The sequence below is a fragment of the Diaphorina citri genome, unplaced genomic scaffold (assembly GCF_000475195.1).
Source record: "Diaphorina citri unplaced genomic scaffold, Diaci psyllid genome assembly version 1.1 scaffold5393, whole genome shotgun sequence".
NCBI lineage: Eukaryota > Metazoa > Arthropoda > Insecta > Hemiptera > Psyllidae > Diaphorina > Diaphorina citri.
Genome location: NW_007382769.1, coordinates 1 through 7,667, shown reverse-complemented (window position 1 = coordinate 7,667; position 7,667 = coordinate 1). Strand labels below are relative to the sequence as shown.

The following is a 7,667-nucleotide window of genomic DNA, read 5'->3' as shown; positions in this document are numbered from 1 at the left end:
GTCTTCCTTCTCTCTTCGATTTCGGGACGATAAGACCATAGCAGTTATAGTTCCCTCTGTCAAACCTCTTAAAAAAAATATTACTCTAAAGTCTAATTAATAGAGGAAAAGTTAGAAATCTACTGAATATTGTAATGTTTCCTTGCAGACTGAACAAAATGGATTACAATGGGGACAAACACATTTTCACCTCTGTGCTTGGAATACAGGGTGCACTCACCCTTGTGAGGACAACTGAGTAGTTATAAAATCCGCCCTGGGCGGGAATCGAACCCGCGGCCTAGCGCTTACAAGGCAGACGCACTACCAACTAAGCTAACTAGGCTGGCTCTCGCATTTTTGCTTTTCGAGTTTTCGCAGTCATAACAGTGATTAGTGAACATTTCCATAATCGATTTTCGGAGAATCGATTTTTTTGTTTCGATTTTTAGGCTGGATGGATTCTTTACGTTTCGATCCGAATCGATTCGAAGGATCGATACTTTCGTTTCGATTTCCCATCCCTAGAGGGAGCGTTCAATAGCAAGTTGACACCGAGGCTCAAATATCGAGATACCCGAGGCCGAAATGAACCTGAGTTCTGATATAAAACAGGGGCCAGGGACCAAATAACTCAAAGCCCAAAAACGTCGCCCGAATTTCGGCCCTTGTTCCAGAATAGAGGTTTGAAGTTCTCGTCTAAATATTTGTGAGGTGTGCAATGTGTGAAAATATTTTCAGGAGCAGGCTATCCAGGGGAAAAATGTTCACCAAAATTATACTTAGTTAAGAAAGGAATCGCCAGCCTAGTTAGCTTAGTTGGTAACGCGTCTGCCTTGTAAGCGCTAGGCTGCGGGTTCGATTCCCGCCCGGCGCGGATTTTATCCTGATGGGATAATGTTCGTTCTCGGAACGGCTGGCTTTCTGCTATCCTGTCTTCCTTCTCTCTTCGATTTCGGGACGATAATACCATAGCAGTTACAGTTCCCTCTGTCAAACCTCTTTAAAAAAAAAAAGAAAGGAATAGAAGGAGAAAATGCAAGTATAGATTTTAAGCAGATAACAAAATGCTTTTTTGATTTTATGTAGTCTTTGGTTACGTTCACATCAAAATAATTAATTTCCATTACTAGTCAAAGTGCAGTATGAAATTCGCCCTTATCGAGCAACGAACCCGCGACCTAGCGTTTACAAGGTAGGCGCGCCTCCTTTCAAGCTAACTTGGCTGGCACGAGTAACTGATGGTGATTCGTTTTGGATATCTCTTTGTCCACGGTAATTTGAATCCTCTCTTGTGTAAGAAGCGTGACAATTTCTGAATGAAATTTGATTATACATATTATGTAGGTACATACCTGGTACATCAGGTACCTACCTACATAATAGATGGGTTCTTATGTCACCTGATGTAAAATTAGATACCTACTTGGGTAGGTAGGTTCCGATCTTCCTTTAAGTGGGTCTACTTTCGGTGTTCGGTCTACAACCTACCTCGGTGGTGTAGTGGTCAAGACGCTCGCTTGTTAAACAGGAGGGCGTGGGTTCAATCCCAGCCGAGGTATGGAATTTTATCCTCAATATAATTTGAGAATTTGACCACAATAATAGTAGTAGCCTACTGCTGGAGTAAAGGGACTTTTCAGTCCTATGCGAGCAGTATAAATAAGCACTATTATTATTATTATAAAGGCTTTCCTGGAAAGACCCAATCCTTCTTGGATAAAATAGCTTTTCAAAGGCCCAGGCTGACAGGCCCAGGTCTGTCAGACAGTCTGAGGATCAGTGGCAGGCATAAGGAATGTTTGTTCACTCAGGTCTGCTTAGCAAGAGATTTTGATACTCAACCAATAATTGCTATTGTTATAATCTGATAAATTGAGAGGGAATAAAATTTATCTATGTAGATTTTTACAGTTTTTATTGAAATGAATTGTGTTTTTCTTAACCACTTTTGTTTGTTTATTATTATTGTTTTTTTAACTACTTTAAGCAATCGATCAGATTTAAGCCTGATTCACACTATAGTGCCAGTCAAGGTCCGGTCACGGTCCAGTTTCGGTCGCATGGCAGTAGTTGGTAAGTTTCTTGTTTTTATTTTATTTCATCCAACAATTCTTTCACGAGCTCAATGAACCAAGAGCTGAATCCTTTTGTAGTCACACTCATTTTCTCTCTGTCTCGCATGGCAGTAGTTGGTAAGTTTCTTGTTTTTATTTTATTTCATCCAACAATTCTTTCACGAGCTCAATGAACCAAGAGCTGAATCCTCCTTGTCTAAAACTTTAGCACTGTAACTGCTATGGTCCTATCGTCCCGAAATCGAAGAGAGAAGAAAGACAGGATAGGAGAAAGCCAGCCGTTCCGAGGACGAATATTATCCCATCAGGATAAAATCCGCCCCGGGCGGGAATCGAACCCGCGGCCTAGCGCTTACGAGGCAGACGCACTACCAACTAAGCTAACTAGGCTGGCTGTCTACTTTTGTACACTCGCATTTACTTGCCTTCAACAATCATTTGATCGGACCGTTACCGGACCTTGACTGGCACTATAGTGTGAATCAGGCTTTAGTGTATATTTCTTTCTAGAAACTGACCACTGCTCCATTCAGTTTCTATTATTGGAATATTTCCAATGGTCAGTTTCCCGAAAGGAAAATACAAAACAACAACCATTAGAAGTGTACAATCTTTGTCCAGAAAAATGTCTTTCTTGACTGGATTATGTTTTTATTATTATTATTTATTTTTTAATGGCTTTCTTTTAAGTGGCAGGGTTCTCCTAGAGGAGCTCTTCCACCTAACCACTAAATAGGTACCTATAATATGTAGACTAGAGACCACGCAAGAGTGCCGTTATTATGGACAAAGGTCAATAAAATTGAAGCTTTTTTTTAACGACTGCGTTCCCCAAATTACTTGGCGCAATGTAGTTCAGTATTACGTCACTACCTATGCAGTCCATCATAAATTATTATCATAGACAAAGGCTGAAAACAGTTCAGTTTTACGTCACTACCTATGCATGCCATAATAAACTAAAAGACAAATGCCGAATATTGTAGGTTTATAGCATCCACTGCTGCAAATATGACGTCACTACCTATGCAGTCCATCATAAATTATTATAATAGACAAAGGCTGAAAACAGTTCAGTTTTGCGTCACTACCTATGCATGCCATAATAAACTAATAGACAAATGCCGAATATTGTAGGTTTATAGCATCCACTGCTGCAAATATGACGTCACTATCTATTCAGTCCATTATAAATTATTATAATAGACAAAGACTGAAAATAGTTCAGTTTTAGGTTCCAGAGATAGCAGAGAAGGAATACAGGGTGCGTCAGCAAGAATACAGGGTACTTCAGCAGGAATACAGAGGCCACCAGATTCACATGTAACGCTATCTGTTCCAGTTCAGACCCAGAATGTTTCTCGCCTGAAAACAAAAGAAGAAGAGAAAAAAATATTGAATAACATTAAATTTAGGAAATACATATCCTCGAAATTTCAATTCACAGGACTATGTAGGTATATATTTACTTATGTATTGTTAATTAGATTCATATTAGACCCACCCAGGTAAGCAATTATTTGTATAGACTGACAAATTCGTAGATGAATTGAAGAGTTCATTAGTCAGCCTAGTTAGCTTGGAGGGTAACGCGTCTGCCTTGTAAGCGCTGGGCTACGGGTTCGATTCCCGCTCAGAGCGGATTTCATCCTTAAAAGATAAGGGCTTTTTTTTTTTTAAGGGGTTTGACAGAGGGAACTGTAACTGCCTATGGTCTTATCGTCCCGAAATCGAAGAGAGAAGGAAGACAGGATAGGAGAAAGCCAGCCGTTCCGAGAACGAACATTATCCCATCAGGATATAATCCGCCCCGGGCGGGAATCGAACCCGCGGCCTAGCGCTTACGAGGTACTAAGCAGTATCTAAATCAAACCCTCCTTAGATTTTTTCAAGGGTTTAACCTCATTCTAACTGCTAAGGTTTTTAATATGACGGGGGTTTTTACCGACCAATCGGTGACAGGCTACGCACCTCATCACAAGAACCTCACCCAGCCTGAGTAGGGCTGGGAAAAGCCAGCAACATCTGATTGCCCAGACGGTCACCCATTGGATAGCAAACCCGGTGCAACTTTCCTCCCCAGTCATCCATGTGAAAAATTAAACACCAAAACTAAAGCACAAAGTACACAAAAAGAAAAAAATTGCATCAGAAGAACAAAAGATATCCAGTTATTACCACCGCAAACCTGATCACTCAATACACGTAATTACCCAGAAACTCCCAGATTAGATAGAAGATATGGGATTTTTTCCTATAGGTACTCGACCATGGGATTTTTTCCCTATGGGTATATGCATCTACTCTGGCAGATAACACAATATTACATTGAATGCGGCAATATTTTATGACACGTTCTCAATAACAAAATGGAACTAATAAACAACTGAGTACACTTGTTCTCCTAATGGAGATCACAGCGACGTATATTTTAGGAGGAAAAGATGAAGAATAATGAGAAGAACAAGGAATCGCAGGAGGGGAAGGGAAAGCAGAAGGAGGAGAAAAAGGAATGGTTAAGTTGAAGGAGAAGAAGGTAGTGGAGAGGGAAGAGAAGGAGAACAGGGAAATAAAGAGGGGGAAAAGGAGAGGAAGTGGAAAGAGATAGAGAAGAGAGAGGAAGAAAAAGTCTCTGTTCCAGACTAGTGATGGGAAAAATGAAACTTTTCAGGGCTCCGGATCCCAGGTTTCGAAACGCTCTAAGGTTTCGGATCTGAGTTCCGAAACTGAAACCGAAACCTGAAACCTTGAAACCTTCGGGTCCGTTACGTAACGAAGCAGACTTAAGCAGGGAGGTTTCAGTTTCAGTTCAGTAGGTATCGACATAGTTTGTAGTGCGCTTGCGCGTACTAGAGTTGTGAGTCTGAGATTTCATAGGGTGTCATAATTCAAGTTCCGAAACTTTAACTCAGCGGTTTCATGAAACCGGATCCGTATTTTCGGTTTCGAAACCGCGTTTCGAAACAGTTTCATGAGACACATCACTACTGAGGATGCCGTCAGGAGATGGTGAAACATGTAAACTCCTTATCTGTCTTTAACTGTATTTCACAATACTTTTATTAATAAATAAGTTTCATATACTTATTTGTCAAGTGAAAACATAGTACATACCTATCGTTCTTTTAATTAGGATATTTGTCTTCAATAGGATTTTCTTTCTAATCACGTAGATTTCTTGTCACTCTTGTCATTTGCTAACTGAATAAGAGAGTCCTAAATGAAAATTACCAAGTCCAAGCAACCTCCGTGGCCGAGTGGGTATCACACTAGGCTTGCACGCCGGAGGTGCCGGGTTCGATTCCCGGCGGGGTCGACGTTTTTTCGGCTCTGTGCTTGGAGTTCGGGGTGCACTCAGTCTCGCTTTGGACGGGATATGTCCACAGCGAGGTGGGGTCCAGGCTGGTCGGATTTCGATTTGCAAATGTGGTTTTATCAATCAATCAATCAATCCATAATCGTTCCATCATGGGACGGGTCGATGTAAGAAGCCTCTCCACCAATTTCGATCATTGTATCTCTGCTCCCTCTCGATGTCGTTCCAATTTCCTTGTTTTCTTTGAATATCAGCTCTGATGACATCACTATATCGGTATCTCGGCCTTCCTCTTGGTCTCATACCTTCCATTCTCATCTCATACATTTTCTTTGGTAGTCTCTCACTGTTCATTCTTTTCATATGTCCATACCACCTAAGTCTTCCTTTTCTCATTCTCTCCTCTAAACTCTCCATCTGTAGCATTCTTCTTATATCATCATTCCTTATTCTGTCTCTTCTTGTTTTTCCCGCTATGCTTCTCAAAAACTTCATTTCAGCTGCTTGTATTCTACTTTTATCCTTTTTTCTCATGGCCCAAGTTTCACTCCCATAGGTTAAAATAGGGATGTAGTAAGTATTGTATAGTACTTTCTTACATTTCTGTGGTACTTTCTTGTTCCATATGAGATCTCTAACAACCTGGTAGAATTTTCCTCCGCTTTCTATTCTTTGAGTTATTTCTATATCTAGTTCTCCGTTTTTTGACAATGTACTTCCAAGGTATTTAAATTTATCCGCTTTTTTCAGGTTGACACCGTCCATATCTATTTCGTCTTCTTCACTTCCAAACCGATTTAAAACAAGAACCTCACTCTTTTCTTGACTGAAGATGAGACCATATTGTCTTGCATTTCTAGTCCAAGCTGTAATCTGTTGTTGCACTTCCTCACTTGTTGTTCCGTACAGAGCTATGTCGTCTGCAAACAATGTTAACTTCATTCCACCGCTTCCAACCTCATCCTCCACTCTCTTCTGTATCTCATCCATCACTGTTACAAACAATAATGGAGACAATACTCCTCCCTGTCTTAAACCAGATTCAATTTCAAAACTTTCCGTTAGTCCAAAACATGTTTTCACCGCACTACTGATTCCTCTGTACATTTCTGCAATTCTGTCGATAATATCTTGTTTCACTCCTATGTTCTTCAACGCTTCCCAAACTTTCACTCTTACAATGGCATCAAATGCTTTTTTGATATCTAAAAATGCTATCCACAATGGTTTATCATACTCATAATGTTTCTCCATTAGCTGTCGTATGGTAAAAATCAAATCATTAGTTGATCTCCCTGGTCTAAATCCATGTTGTTCTTCATTCAAGGTTTCTTCTATCACAGGCCTTATTTTCCTTTCGATTATCCTTTCGTACAGTTTCGCTACTTGAGATGTCAGAGTTATTCCACGGTAGTTGGCACACTTTTTCCTATCACCTTTCTTAAATAGTGGTATGATTATTCCTTTTTTCCATTCTCTGGGTACACTCTTTTCTTCATTTTAATCATCAAATTTTAATCATCAAAAAGCCATTTTAATCATCAAAATTTCATCTACATGATGCCGTTTATTTCATTCCTTAATCCCCAGCCGTTTCTGAGATATAAGCGTGGTTCGCAAATCACGAACCACCCTGTACATATATATAGAAATGTGTCACTGCACTGAAGCCCTTCTCAAACAGGTATGTTGTTGGAAAGGCAAGTAATAACCACTTGGCCTTATTCCATAGGTCTCGACAAGTTTCTTTTCCTTGAGGCCAGAACTTTTCATACTCATACGAATTGAACAGAGCTTCTTTTCAACATCATACTTGATGTCCATCAATGATTTTTGAATAGATTCAGGGACCAAGGATTGTCCGCTGTGGATGGATTCAAAACCCACTTCTAATGTTGTTCGGTCTTGACCAGTTCTCTTTTCGCCCCCAGATACCGCGAACGAAACGCGAATACCGCGAACGAACCGCGGATACCGCGAACGAACCGCGGATACCGCGAACGAACCGCGGATACCGCGAACAACCGCAGATACCGCGAGCCAACGCGAATACCACGAGCAAACCGGGAATAGGTGACTTATCACAAAAGAATCGATGAGGACCTTCCACTTATGAAAATGAAGGGGAAATGAGTAAATTAAGTCCAAAATTCAAACCTATGGTCAAAATGTAGGATAATCCTCCCCTCAACCCCCTACATTTCCCCTGACCCCCTACATTGTTTTTGGTAGTAGGGGGTCAAGGGGAGGTTTCTTCAGACCTAGATTTTTGTCAGAGCTCATTCTCTCTTCTG

General features: G+C 40.6%; 1 long non-coding RNA gene across 1 annotated transcript; it reads right to left on the bottom strand.

Annotated features, from left to right (window-relative positions):
• Nucleotides 1-2,532: 2,532 nt before the first annotated feature.
• On the bottom strand, nt 2,533-3,507 carry LOC113472419. Its single transcript, XR_003394730.1, has 2 exons — nt 3,082-3,507; nt 2,533-2,930 (listed from the first exon to the last, which is right to left on the bottom strand). It is a non-coding gene; the product is annotated as an uncharacterized LOC113472419 (long non-coding RNA).
• Between the last annotated feature and the right edge of the window lie 4,160 nt (nt 3,508-7,667).